The sequence below is a fragment of the Setaria viridis genome, chromosome 3 (assembly GCF_005286985.2).
Source record: "Setaria viridis chromosome 3, Setaria_viridis_v4.0, whole genome shotgun sequence".
NCBI classification, from domain to species: Eukaryota; Viridiplantae; Streptophyta; class Magnoliopsida; order Poales; family Poaceae; genus Setaria; species Setaria viridis.
Window position 1 is genome coordinate 41,460,452 of NC_048265.2, and position 14,891 is coordinate 41,475,342.

Sequence of the window (14,891 nt, forward strand, 5' to 3'; positions counted from 1 at the left end):
TCTTCCCCTTGACGTCTTCGATCGTAGCTTGATTCCTGGGGTCCATAGCGCCGTTCTTTTTAGCCGATTCCGACGTCAGCACTTTGGTTTGAAGCGCGTTTCTTCCCGTATCAACCATGTTAGTGGGAAAAGGATGCTGATCGATCTTCATTGGCTTTGCTGGTTTTGTCGGGACCTCGAACTGGAGCCTGCCTCTCAATGGCCGATTGTATCTGCTGTCGGAAGATTTTGCACTCGTTTGTGTCACGGGACGTAGCATTGTGCCATTTGTAATACTTCATCTTTTTAGCTGTTCGGCCAATGGGATCGTATGATAAGTTGAGAGTTTGATCTGCCCGTCTTGGAGGAGTAGGTCGAAAATTTTGTCGGCCTTTGACGTGTCAAAACCGAACACCTCCGGTTCCTTTTTTCCGAAAGGACACGATATCGACTTCTTTCCCTTAACCCACTCTGCTAGTCCGATTTCCACTTCCTCCTCAGATTCAGATCCCTCTAAGTATGCCACCTTCTTCTGAAAATTTCTTCGCTGATCAAAGGGGCATACTTCTTGATCGGACAATCGGTGGACAATCTGACTCAGGCTCTTGAACTCCTGGGAAGCGTATTTCTCCTTGATATGTGGTAGGAGGCCTTGGAAGGCAATGTCGGCCAGCTGCGCATCGGTCAGAACCAGGGTGTAGCATTTGTTTCTGACTTCTCTGAACCTTTGCATGTAATTGGTCATGGGCTCATCGCTCCTCTGCCTGAAGCTGGTCAAATCTGAGAGCTTCATCTCATGGACTCCCACGTAGAAGTACTTGTGGAACTATTTTTCCAAGTCAGCCCAGGTGACGATGGAATTGGGCGGAAGCATAGTGAACCACTGGAAAGCCAACCCGGACAGGTATGATGAGAACAGGCGCACCCACAGAGCATCCTGTGTAGCCGCCTCTCCACATTGGATGATGAATCTGTTTACGTGTTCCATGGTGGAGGTGTCATCCAGCCCCAAAAACTTAGTGAAGTCGGGAACTTTGTACCGATGGGGAAACGGTAGTAGATCGTAGGCAGGCGGGTACGGCGTTTTGTACGTGTAAGTTTGTACCTTTGGCTTCAACCCGAATTGATCGTGGATCACCTTTGCTATCCTTGCCGTCTAGTCTACTTGCTGCTGATGAATTACTGGCTGGGGAATCAGCACATGTTGGTGGATCGGTGGCGGGATGACCGGGTGATGAATCTAAGCGTGCGGCGGATTCTGCGGTAACGTGGCCGGCTGAGCGGTTGACATCTGGTGGCGCAGCAAACCGGCCATCTCATTGTACAGCATCATCGGCACCGCACTTCGGAGCACCTCAGCAACATCTGCTCCCCTGCTAATTTCTGACGTGGCAGGTTGATACTGTGGAGCCGTCAGCCGAATGGCCGATTGGATTGGTGCCTGGATCGGAGGGCCTCCATAGTCAGCCGATTGATCTAGAACGGCCGCTGTCGATGGTGCCCCCCAAGGCACTGAGTTTGATGGCAATGATTGGACGAAGGAAATTTGAGTAGGTTGAGGTGGCGCTTGTGACTGAAAGCATGGCGCACTGTTATATCCTGGATGCATTGAAGGCAGTGAAGCATTGTGTCCTCCATGTTGAGTTGGCATTGGCTGAGGAGCAGAGTGAGATGTGCTTGGAAAGCTCCTGACTGGGGTCGTAATGGGCGAGGCATATGCTGGCCCCTAATATCCTTGAGATACTGTGGCGGAACCGTCCAACTTAAACTGGTTTAAATGCACCTAATCACTGCTGACGCAGCCATTATTCGAAACACACTTAAAACAGTATAAGTCCGGTCGTCTGTCGAGTGTCCCTAGGACTCCTCGAAGATCCACGTCGTGTCTCATAGCCATACATCAGGATTGTATCCGCGATGGGATAGCATCAACAAATATTACATTTTTACATACATACACGAGGTACGAGTTAATACAAGACATAGTTTGAAGCAAACTTAACAGTGCAGTGTTAGACAGAGTTCTAGGATTTAAAACATAAACGGTTTGGGTTGAGATGAGCATTATAAGCCTTCTTCTAAGGGTATTGTGAGATTCATAACAATACCCTAGGGTTTCGGGGCTTCTTCCTCGGTGGACTCCTGCGGTGTTTCTGAAAATAGCCACAAGGGATAACCCTGAGTACGAGGTACTCAGCAAGGCTTACCCGACTAACCAATATAATAGTTTTTCTTGGAAGTATATGATAGCTTTTTCGATGTGCTAGGCTGACACATTTTTGCCAAAAAGCTTACTAAAAAAAAGAGACCTTAGCTTTATCTTTTATTCGGATTAAGTCATTACCTAACCATTTTAGGTGATGATAAAAGATTATTTGTAAACAATAAGGTATTAAGTCATACACCAAACATTATTAGAAAGATATGGCATTCATGAATTTATGCTACGATGCTCAACAGTGATCAAGTGCATTCATAACCGAGAATTGCGGCGATCCGGATCAAATTACATCCTGCAGGAGAGTACCCTAATCACCAGCTATATACGACTGTCCAGGTTGTACGTAACGACTTTTCAATTAGCAAAACCCATGATTGGGAATAAGACTACCCGGACCTAGGGACGCACCCCCACATGGGACCCCACGTCTGGCCCGATCACCATGTGAGTTTCAGGCTACGCCCCTGCCAATCTCCAGCACGTCAAGCATGGGTACGAAGTATTCCCGATCAGAGGGTTTACTAACCTACTGGGCTTTACTGGTCCCATACCCAGTAAGTGATCAGATGTCTTTCACTTGATTAAAGGTTAAGACAATGAATCGGGCCTTAACCAGATTAATCTAGCAGACAGAACTACATCCTTAGCTTCTGTCCACTTCTTAATTTCCAAGTCATGTTTCCATAATTAACATGCATGACTCAAAATTTACCTTAAGGTTTGGTAAAGCAAGTATTTAAGCAGCTAAGCCATTCTAGACTTGGGTTATCTACTAAAGGTTTGAACAAGTGGCAAAGATGTCCTTAAAACAAGGTATGATCATGCACAAGAATGGGTTTCAAGCAACTCCTAGACTTAGTGCATATATTTAGCAAATAACCGATAATGGGCACATGAAATATTGACTCCAAATAATAGGTATAATGCACTGGGGCTTGCCTTGTTCGCCAAAAAAGTTAGCACTGTCCGAAGGGTTGGCCTCGTAGGGGACCAATTCAAAGACTTCCTCAAATTCCGGAGATCCTTCTGAATAATCCGAGAAATCTCCTTCTGGTGCTTCGGTGTCTATAACACAACATATGCACAGGTTAGGAATGCAAATTTTTGAATACAAGACTATAAAACTTTCCTTCATGATAGAGTTGCAAGCCAACAAGGACTATACAATTTATCATGATAAAGTTGCAAGCCAACACACGAAAACCCGAAAAGATTAACCCAACAATTTTATTTCCTTAACTAACCTTACTTAGGGCCTTTTCTTTTATTTTAGAAGATGTTATAATTATTTTCTAGCTTTAAAACCTAATTTCCTATGAGTTAATACTAATTTGTGATTATGAAAATGTTATTCCATATTTTATGCATTTAATAAAGATTAAGTATTTATTTAAATACCTTTAAAATAAAGGCATTAAACAAATACCCAAATTTTTATTATTTTCCTAGGGTATAAAAATTTTAATGCATAAAGGAAAATAAAACAAGCCTAACAGAATTGGTTTCAATAATTTTGGACACTCCTAGAAATTTCTGTGATTTAAATGGTGAGATTCGGATTTAAACTAATTATTCTATAAAGGAAATCTAATTTTTCGCGAAAAAAACCCCCGGCAACTTTTCTCACGCGACCCTATTCTACCCCCTCTCTCTTACACTGGGCCCGCGACTCGGACCTACCCCTTCTCCTATTCATCCTACCCGCCGGCCTACCCCCTCCTCTAACGGGCTCTCTAGGCCGATTCTTCTTTTCCTTTTCTCTTCTCGGACCGGCACCGGCCCAACGGCCCACTCCTTCTTTTCTTTTTCTCCCGCAAAACCTGGCCTGTTGAAAGCTTGGGCCTCTGGCCTTTCTCTTAACGGCCGACCACACCGGCTCCTTGGGCCTCCGAAACGCTGGCCCAACTGACGCCCGCGCCCGACCGGCCTGCCTCCTTTTCTCCCCCGCCTCCTCTGACTTGCGGGCCCGTGGGGGCGGCGCGGCTTGCCGGCCGGCACCCTACCGGCGACGGGGCTAAGCCGGGGAAGCATCCCCATGCCCTAGCGCACCCGTGCGCGGTGACAGCTTCCCGGGAGATGACCGGAGTTACTTCCTCCACGGTGGCGGGCGGCGACGCCTACGGCCGGTTGTGGCTAGGCACAACGATGGCGCAACCTACCCCGACAACCACTGCTATAGCTTCCTAGCACCCTAAGGACTCGCCTACGACTACCCAAGAAGAAAGAGAACAAGAGCAAGGAGGTGCTCACCGTGAGCAGGAGGTGCGGCGACGGCGGATGGAAACGACGACGGTGCAGGGTATTCCGGCAAGGATGTTGGACAACGACTCGACTGGGGTGTAGCTGGGGTATCTGTGGAGGAGTGGGAGAGAGGAATCGACGGGAGGTGAGGCATGGCAGAGGAATTTGGCCGACGGCGATGGCTTGGACAGAAGGGCGGCGGCGGTAAAAAGAATAGGCAGTAGAAACGGTCGGCGGGAGCGGTAGTTATTCAAGGCTTTCACCGCGCGCATGGGTGACACCGTGGTCTACTCGTAGGCTTGCGTGGTGAGGAGGTGGCGTAGCTGCCGCGCTGGCGGGCGACCGAGAACACCGGCGGCGACACGTCGAGCTCGGCTCTGTCATCCTCCCCCTCTTTATTTGTGACGCCCGAAATCTTCAGAGCTCAATCACGGTCAAAAGTGCATCCGACGGCCCACAAGTGTCTTAACCAAAGTTGTAGATAAGTTTGAGCTCTACAATTCATATTTAAACTCTTGCCCAAGATTTTCATTCATTTGTTGGCAATTTCAAAATGTTTGGCCTCAGGTGACTGAATTCCATTGAATTCCGATTCATTTCGTCAGTCACTTGGTCATGGTCATTTACCCTACTTTGTAAATCATTTCAGTGATCCAAATCCTTTCCTTTCAGTCCAACTTCTTCCCATTTGTGTTCTACAACATTCAAAGGTTCCATTTCGCCCATAAACACTTACACCTTTTGTTCTACAGTTTTCTGAAATTAGCTCCAAATTCAGCCACATATTGCTGTTTTCAGACTTAGTCAATTTCAGCAATGCAGTCTACCGTGACAATGTGCTGACTTTGAGCTCAAATTTGAATTTGTTCCCCTTACTGTTCCTGATCAACAACACCCAAATATATATGTCCAAAGTCCATACTGCATCACTATGTAGTTGTCTTAGTCCACTTATTTGGAAAATTGGTCGGAAATTAATTTCCAAAATGGACTCTGCTGCTGTTTTTCTGAACTCCTTATTGTCGGATGGTGAACAGTATTTGGGTTTTTAATTTCTTTCTTTGAGTTTTCTTGAGGTATTTGGGACCATGTCTTGTCCCAAATCTTGATCTTCAAGTTCTAATCACCCTTACACCTCCATTCCATATTTTTGCTGAATTTTTCTGAATTTCGAATTCAAAATTCAAATTTCGGTCAAATTTGACCCGAATTTGATTTTTAGCCAATTTCTTCTCCTCTTCTTCATGAATTGCTTCTTTTTCTTCAGAGCTACTTTGATGACTAAAAATGGTAGGTATTACAGCCTCTCCCCCTTAACAGAATCTCGTCCCGAGATTCCCGGGGTTAAACCCTCGGCTTTGAGAATGGAAAGGAAACTGCGTCAGGCCAACTATCTTTCTGTTTTCTGTACAAGGATAGTGGGGTGGTGGCTTTTGTTCATCTGATCCTGATGGTTTCAAATAACTCAGGATATTTAGACTCTAGGTCTTCAGCCTGTTCCCACGTAGCTTCCTTCGAAGTATGATTTTTCCATTGTACCTTGTAAAATGTAATACTTCGAGTTCGGGTATCTCTTGTCTTTTGATCCAGAATTTTAATAGGCCTTTCTTCATAGGTTAGATCTGATTCGAGCTCAATTTCTTGATCTTCTAGAATCTCTTCTGGAACTCTTAAGCACTTCTTAAGCTGGGATACATGAAACACATCATGTATAGAAGTAAGTTGGTCTGGTAATGACAGCTTGTATGCTACCGGACCCTTTCGTTCCAGAATTTCATAAGGACCAATGTACCTTGGACTAATTTACCCTTTATTCCAAATCATTGTATTCCTTTCATCGAGGATACCTCCAAGTATACAAAATCTCCGATATGAAATTCCAAGGACCGTCTCCTTTTATCTGAATAACTCTTTTGTCGAGACTGGGCTATTTCCAAATGTTTACGAATTTTCTAGACCTTTTCCTCGGTTTCCATAACCAAGTGTGATCCCAAATGTGTCCTTTCTCCTATTTCCGACCAATTCAATGGGGTTCGACATCTTCGACCATACAAGGCTTCGAAAGGTGCCATTTTGATACTAGCTTGATAACTATTATTATAGGAGAACTCAGCTAGGGGCAAACATTCATCCCATAGCTTAGAGAAGGTAAGGACACATGCTCTTAACATATCTTCCAAGATTTGGTTTGTTGGGATACGAGGTAGGCTACGCTAGCGCAAATCAAAATTTCTACCGCGTATAACCAGGAAGAACTGCCGTATAAGGATCACGGGATTACCACTCGACGCACTACTGGTGCGGAAGATGTAGATATGCGTCGGTGCAGTGAAGACGATCACGTAGTCGTTCGTAGTCGAACAACGTAATCGTACGTAGTCGATCACGTCCAGCGGCTCCTCAGCAGCTCGTCCACGTGCACAGCAAGATCGCCTCCGGTGCCGCGGCTCGTCGTCGGCTCGTCGTGGCTCGTCGGCGGCTCGTCGATGGTTCGTCCAAGTGCTGCAGGCGCAACACCTCCAAGGTATCCACACGTGCAGGGAGGAAGCGTCGCAAGCTGGATTGCTAGATCCGCGAGTTGCAACAGGCGAGGGCGTGGGAGGCGCGGCAAGTGTGTTCAGCCAAAAGGTGTGAAACCCTAGGGCGCCCCCACCCCTCTATTTATAGGGGTTCCTGATGAGCCTCTGGATCCGAGGCCCATTAGTACTCCTAAACCTAATCCAACTCGGATCAGATCCGAATTGGGCTTCCAGCCCCTTAAGTGTGTGACCCTATGGGTTCGGATACGTATAGACATGGCCCGAGTACTCCTACTCGGCCCAATAGTCGGTAGCGGCCTCTAGCAAGACGTGCCAACTCCTATACGCATACGAAGATCATATCAGACGAACCATCACAACATAATATACATGCTATTCCCTTTGCCTCACGATATTTGGTCTAGCTTCAAGCCGACCGCTCTTTCTCGATCCTGTGATTCGGAATCCCTTTGTAGGTTAACTCTTAACCGTACGTAGCATGGCCATGCATTTTCGGATCCGATCACTCGAGGGGCCCAGAGATATCACTCTCAATCAGAGAGGGGCAAATCCCATCTTGATTGACCATGTCTCATAGCATGCTTCTTGACAAACCCGAAAGCTACCTTTATAACTACCCTGTTACGGCGTAGCGTTTGATAGCCCCTAAGTAGGTCGATCCACATCTAGAATACATGCGACAATCTCAGGTCTAAGGACAAAGCGTATATGTTGTTTAAAGAGAGAACTACTTCTCGTGCTGGGTCAGTCCTAACACATGTCTCCACATGTGTCCACATTATTAGTTCAACATCTCCATGTCCATGACTTGTGAAACATAGTCATCAACTAATACATGTGCTAGTCTAATATTCATGTGTGTCCTCACATGAACTCCGACTAGGGACAACTTTAGAATAACCATACAAGTAAAGAGTTTCACATACAATTCACATAATTGCAAATCAATTCAAGTAGCCTTTAATGGATATTCAATGAACACAATATACAAATCATGGATACAAATGGAATATCATCATCTCTATGATTGCCTCTAGGGCATACCTCCAACAGTCTCCCACTTGCACTAGAGTCAATCTAGAAGGTACCTAATACCCATAGCTCTTACATGCGCATCATGCTTAGCCTGCGGGAGTGGTTTTGTCAACGGATCAGAAATGTTCAGATCCGTGTGTATCTTGCATATCTTGATCTCACCCCGGTTAACGAAGTCTCGAATGAGATGAAATCGCCGCATTACGTGTTTGTTCTTCTGGTGGTTCCTTGGCTCCTTTGCTTGCGCAATTGCCCCATTGTTATCACAGTAGAGATTCAATGGGCTGGACGCATTTGGGAACACACCAAGCTCAATGAGGAAATTCCTTATCCAAACACCTTCCTTCGCGGCTTCCGAAGCCGCGATGTACTCGGCTTCTGTCGTAGAATCGGCCACCGTCTCCTGCTTGGAACTCTTCCAACTAACAGCACCACCATTTAGCGTGAACACAAATCCTGATTGTGACTTTGAATCATCTCTGTCGGTTTGGAAACTAGCATCGGTGTAACCTGTTACAACGAGCTCCTCCTGACCTCCATAGACGAGGAACATATCTTTAGTCCTTCTCAAGTACTTAAGAATGTTTTTCACCGCTGTCCAGTGACTCTCACCTGGATCAGATTGGTGTCTGCTTGTCATACTTAGCGCATATGAAACATCTGGGCGAGTACTTATCATTGCATACATGATAGATCCAATAGCCGAGGCATATGGCACTCTACTCATGCGATCCCGCTCATCAGCAGTCGAAGGACACTGAGTCTTGCTGAGATGTATGCCATGTGACATAGGCAAGAACCCTTTCTTTGCCTCTTCCATGCTGAACCGCTTCAACACTTTGTCAATATAAGTATCTTGGCTCAAACCTATAAGCCTTCTCGATCTATCTCTATAGATCTTAATACCCAGAATATATGCCGCTTCCCCTAAGTCCTTCATCGAAAAACTATTTTTCAGTGAAGTCTTTACGGACTCAAGCATAGGAATGTTATTTCCAATCAGTAATATGTCATCCACATATAAGATTAGAAATACTACAGAGCTCCCACTAACCTTCTTGTAAACACAAGACTCTTCTTCGTTCTTGGTGAAGTCAAACCCTTTGACTACTTCATCAAAACGAATGTTCCAACTCCTAGATGCTTGCTTCAATCCATAAATGGATCTCTGAAGCTTGCATACCTTTCCAGCATTTTTCGGATCGACAAAACCCTCGGGCTGTATCATATACACGTCCTCAGCTAGGTTTCCATTCAGGAAAGCTGTCTTGACATCCATCTGCCATATCTCATAATCGAAATATGCAGCTATAGCTAGAATAATCCGAATGGACTTAAGCATCACTACGGGCGAGAAGGTCTCGTCGTAGTCAACTCCTTGAACTTGTCGAAAACCTTTTGCGACAAGTCGTGCTTTGTAGATGTGAACATTTCCATCCATGTCCTTTTTCTTCTTATAGATCCACTTGCACTCTATGGCTTTAACACCATCAGGCGGGTCAACCAAGTTCCAAACTTGATTGTCTCCCATGGACTCTATTTCGGATTGCATGGCACTCTGCCATTTTTCGGAGTCTGGGTCCATCATTGCTTCTGCATATGTCGCAGGCTCATCATTGTCCAACAATAATATTTCCCGCATTTCGCGGAGCCTTGCCGACCTTCGTGGTTGTGGCGGTGCTTCTCTTGCCATGGGTATCTCAACTTGTTCTGCTACGTTAGCATCACTCATTGATTCTTGCCCGATTGGCTCATCTTGAACTTCTTCAAGATGCACTGTCTTTCCACTCTTTTCTCCTTTGAGAAACTCTTTCTCTAGGAAAACCCCGTTCCGAGCGACAAACACTTTGCCTTCTGATCGGTTGTAGAAATAATATCCCAAAGTTTCCTTTGGATATCCCACAAAAATGCACTTATCCGACTTGGGTGTGATCTTGTCCGACTGAAGTCGCTTGACAAACACTTCACATCCCCAAATCTTTAGAAAAGACAAACTAGGAACCTTTCCAGTCCATATCTCATATGGTGTCTTAACTACGGATTTAGATGGTACCCTATTTAGTGTGAAAGCTGCTGTTTCTAGAGCGTATCCCCAAAATGACAATGGTAGGTCCGACTGGCTCATCATTGATCGAACCATGTCTAACAAAGTTCGATTACATCGCTCGGACACACCGTTTCTCTGAGGTGTTCCAGGCGGCGTAAGTTGTGGAACAATTCCGCAACTCTTTAGATGATTGCTAAACTCGTGGCTCAAATACTCGCCTCCATGATCAGATCGTAAGGCCTTAATTTTCTTGCCACGCTGATTTTCAACTTCATTCTGAAATTCCTTGAACTTTTCAAAGGTTTCAGACTTGTGCCTCATCAAGTAGACATAGCCATATCTACTAAAATCATCAGTGAAAGTTATGAAGTATTGGAATCCTCCTCTAGCCGTCGTGCTCATTGGTCCGCATACATCACTATGTACGAGTTCCAACAAGTCTACTGCTCTCTCAGGAAATCCTGTGAAAGGCGTCTTGGTCATCTTGCCTAGCAAGCAAGCCTCGCATGTCTCGTATGATTCAAAATCAAACGAAGTTAGAAGTCCATCAGAATGGAGCTTCTTCATGCGCTTTTCACTTATATGACCCAAACGACAATGCCACAAGTAGGTAGGACTCAAATCATTAGGCCGAGGCCTTTTAGCACTTACATTACAGACAGGTGAACCATCAAGATTTAAAACAAATAATCCATTCACAATGGGTGCAAAAGCCATAAACATATTATTCTTAGAGATCACACAACCATTGTTTTCACTCGCAAATGAATAACCATCCTTCATCAAACATGAAGGAGATAAAATATTTCGACTTAAACTAGGAACAAAATAACAATTATTCAACTCCATAATAAATCCTGACGGGAGGTGGAGTTGCATCGTCCCGACGGTCAAAGCAGCAACTCTTGCATTATTGCCCACGCGGAAATCAACTTCTCCTCTTTCCACGCTTCTACTTCTTATCATTCCCTGCATCGAATTGCAAATATGAGCAACCGATCCGGTATCAAATACCCAAGAATTAATAACTGTATCAGCGAGAAATATGTTGTCTATAACATAAACAACAAGCGTACCTGAGGTAGAAGTACTCTTACTTCCGCCGTTCTTCAACGAAGCTAGGTACTGCTTGCAGTTTCTCTTCCAGTGACCAAGTTCATGACAGTAAAAGCACTCTTTATCTGGAGCAGGTCCAGGTCCAGCTTTAACCTTGGGCGGTGGGTTTGGCTTGGACGTTCCAGCCTTGCCCTTCTTCTTCCAAGAATTGCCCTTCTTCTTAAAGCTGGGCTTGTTCTGTATCGCCATCACATGGCTGGTACTAGCGCTTTTCTTTATGTCAGCCTCTGCTGTTTTAAGCATGCCACACAGCTCATTCAGACCCTTCTCCGTCCCATGCATATGGTAGTTCGAGATGAAGTTCCCATAGCTAGGAGGAAGAGACGAAAGAATGAAATCAGTGGCCAACTCTTGGCCCAGTGGGAAGCCTAGCTTCTCCAACCGTTGAGTGTAACCAACCATCTTGATTACGTGTGGTCCTACTGCTGCGCCTTCTGCTAGCTTGCTCTCAACAAAGGCCTTAGACACATTGAACCTTTCAGTCCTGGCCTGTGTTTGGAACATGTCTCTAAGCGCCACGATCATATCGTGCGCCTCATGGTTTGTTTCGAACTGCATCTGCAGCTCGGGTTCCATGCAAGCAAGCATAAGGCAGCTTACTTCGAGGTTAGCATCACATGCTTTCTTGTAAGCATTCTTAGCAGCAGCGGGTGCATCCTCAGCAGGTTCTTCTGGTAGTGGGTTGTCTAGAACATCTTCCTTTTTCTCAGCCCTGAGAACAATTCTCAGGTTACGGATCCAATCCGAGTAGTTTGTTCCATTCAACTTGTCCTTCTCAAGGACCGAACGCAAAGCAAACGATGTGGTGGTGTTGCTAGGTGCCATTTAATCTACAACAAAAGTAATGCAAAATACACTAAGACAAACGTATCCATGATAGAGCAAATTACATTAAACTATTTTAACAGAATCTACTCCCACTAAAATCAATATCCCTCTATTGAAACTTAGTGATTCAGGATCCACAACTAACAAGTCCACTAGTGAGCTTTAGCATCACCGCTAGCAAACGAGGTAGATCGGTAAGCAACTTTTGCTAATCATATCACATATGACTCCTGTTGTTGGGTGACATCTCTATGTCTCGGCGCCCAACCTTTATGCCCCAAGGTCCTTAACCGTTAAGATGACCTCGTTAAGCAAACCAACCCTTATGCGTGTAAGTGTCCGACACAAACCCGTCTAGTCAAGGAAAACTAGTGGTACCCTAATTTCATAGACCCACCACTAATTGTACAAGACATGGGACAGTGCAAGTTTTAGTTGGGAGGGCATACTAACTTAAACTTTGTGAGGGATCGTTCTACTTCTAACATCACAGCATGCAGAAAGTAAAACATAAACAGAATAGCATTCACACAGTTGTGACACAGTATGGCCCGTTTTTCTTATGGTGATCTCCGTCTCCATAGAACCTGTTCACCATGGTGATCTCCATCTCCATGTTCCATGTGCGCCATCCTCCTGGTGATGAGTCCTCCAAGAACTAGAGCATGCTATTACGCCTAATAGCTAGTAAAGAATCTAGTAATGAAGATTACATAGTTGCTTGGATCATCACAGATTGGTACGCAGACCATTAAATACAATAAAGTGACAACACATATGGCTCCTGCCGTGTTGCCGTACGTGCGACACGCAGGTCACGAATTAGTTACACACATGCATCACATACACAAGGGGGCCATACTGATCACAAGATACATGCATACATCCTGCAAAATAGAGTTAGGCGTCCTAACGTTCCAAACTTCGGAGGCCCGAAACTCCATCTTCCAAGCCAAATTTGGGAAATCTAATCTCACCGAAAACGGCGAAGCGGTTGAAATTCACGTGTAACTTTTTCTGTAGATCAATTTTCGTATAGAAATCGCCTCGATCCGAGATCGTACCGAAAAGTTACGGCTGATTTACCGAAGCATACGCATACGGCAAAATCCCGACCCCGACAGTAGATCCCATCTACCATTGCACATCTAATGCGCCTGGCGTATGACCCTGGATCTCGATTCGACCAATCATATTGATCTTCGCTCACTGCAACTGGATTTACGTGTATCACTTAACTCCGATGGCGGAAACCGACCGGTAGGAGTATGTCGTTACACTACCATTGCAGCAAGGGCACGAAATCAGGACATAGATCAAACAGAGAACTCGCATATCTCCATATGCACACATCCCGAATCCAAAACTAAGCAGCTACGGCTCTTGATACCACTGTTGGGATACGAGGTAGGCTACGTTAGCGCAAATCAAAATTTCTACCGCGTATAACCAGGAAGAACTGCCGTATAAGGATCACGGGATTACCACTCGACGCACTACTGGTGCGGAAGATGTAGATATGCGTCGGTGCAGTGAAGACGATCACGTAGTCGTTTCGTAGTCGAACAACGTAATCGTACGTAGTCGATCACGTCCAGCGGCTCCTCAGCAGCTCGTCCACGTGCACAGCAAGATCGCCTCCGGTGCCGCGGCTCGTCGTCGGCTCGTCGTGGCTCGTCGGCGGCTCGTCGATGGTTCGTCCAAGTGCTGCAGGCGCAACACCTCCAAGGTATCCACACGTGCAGGGAGGAAGCGTCGCAAGCCGGATTGCTAGATCCGCGAGTTGCAACAGGCGAGGGCGTGGGAGGCGCGGCAAGTGTGTTCAGCCAAAAGGTGTGAAACCCTAGGGCGCCCCCACCCCTCTATTTATAGGGGTTCCTGATGGGCCTCTGGATCCGAGGCCCATTAGTACTCCTAAACCTAATCCAACTCGGATCAGATCCGAATTGGGCTTCCAGCCCCTTAAGTGTGTGACCCTATGGGTTCGGATACGTATAGACATGGCCCGAGTACTCCTACTCGGCCCAATAGTCGGTAGCGGCCTCTAGCAAGACGTGCCAACTCCTATACGCATACGAAGATCATATCAGACGAACCATCACAACATAATATACATGCTATTCCCTTTGCCTCACGATATTTGGTCTAGCTTCAAGCCGACCGCTCTTTCTCGATCCTGTGATTCGGAATCCCTTTGTAGGTTAACTCTTAACCGTACGTAGCATGGCCATGCATTTTCGGATCCGATCACTCGAGGGGCCCAGAGATATCACTCTCAATCAGAGAGGGGCAAATCCCATCTTGATTGACCATGTCTCATAGCATGCTTCTTGACAAACCCGAAAGCTACCTTTATAACTACCCTGTTACGGCGTAGCGTTTGATAGCCCCTAAGTAGGTCGATCCACATCTAGAATACATGCGACAATCTCAGGTCTAAGGACAAAGCGTATATGTTGTTTAAAGAGAGAACTACTTCTCGTGCTGGGTCAGTCCTAACACATGTCTCCACATGTGTCCACATTATTAGTTCAACATCTCCATGTCCATGACTTGTGAAACATAGTCATCAACTAATACATGTGCTAGTCTAATATTCATGTGTGTCCTCACATGAACTCCGACTAGGGACAACTTTAGAATAACCATACAAGTAAAGAGTTTCACATACAATTCACATAATTGCAAATCAATTCAAGTAGCCTTTAATGGATATTCAATGAACACAATATACAAATCATGGATACAAATGGAATATCATCATCTCTATGATTGCCTCTAGAGCATACCTCCAACATGGTTGACCCTTTCCGTCTGTCCTCCGGTCTGGGGATGATAGGCAGAGCTTCTGATTAAAGTAGTGCCCATGTCTTTTCGCAGTTGT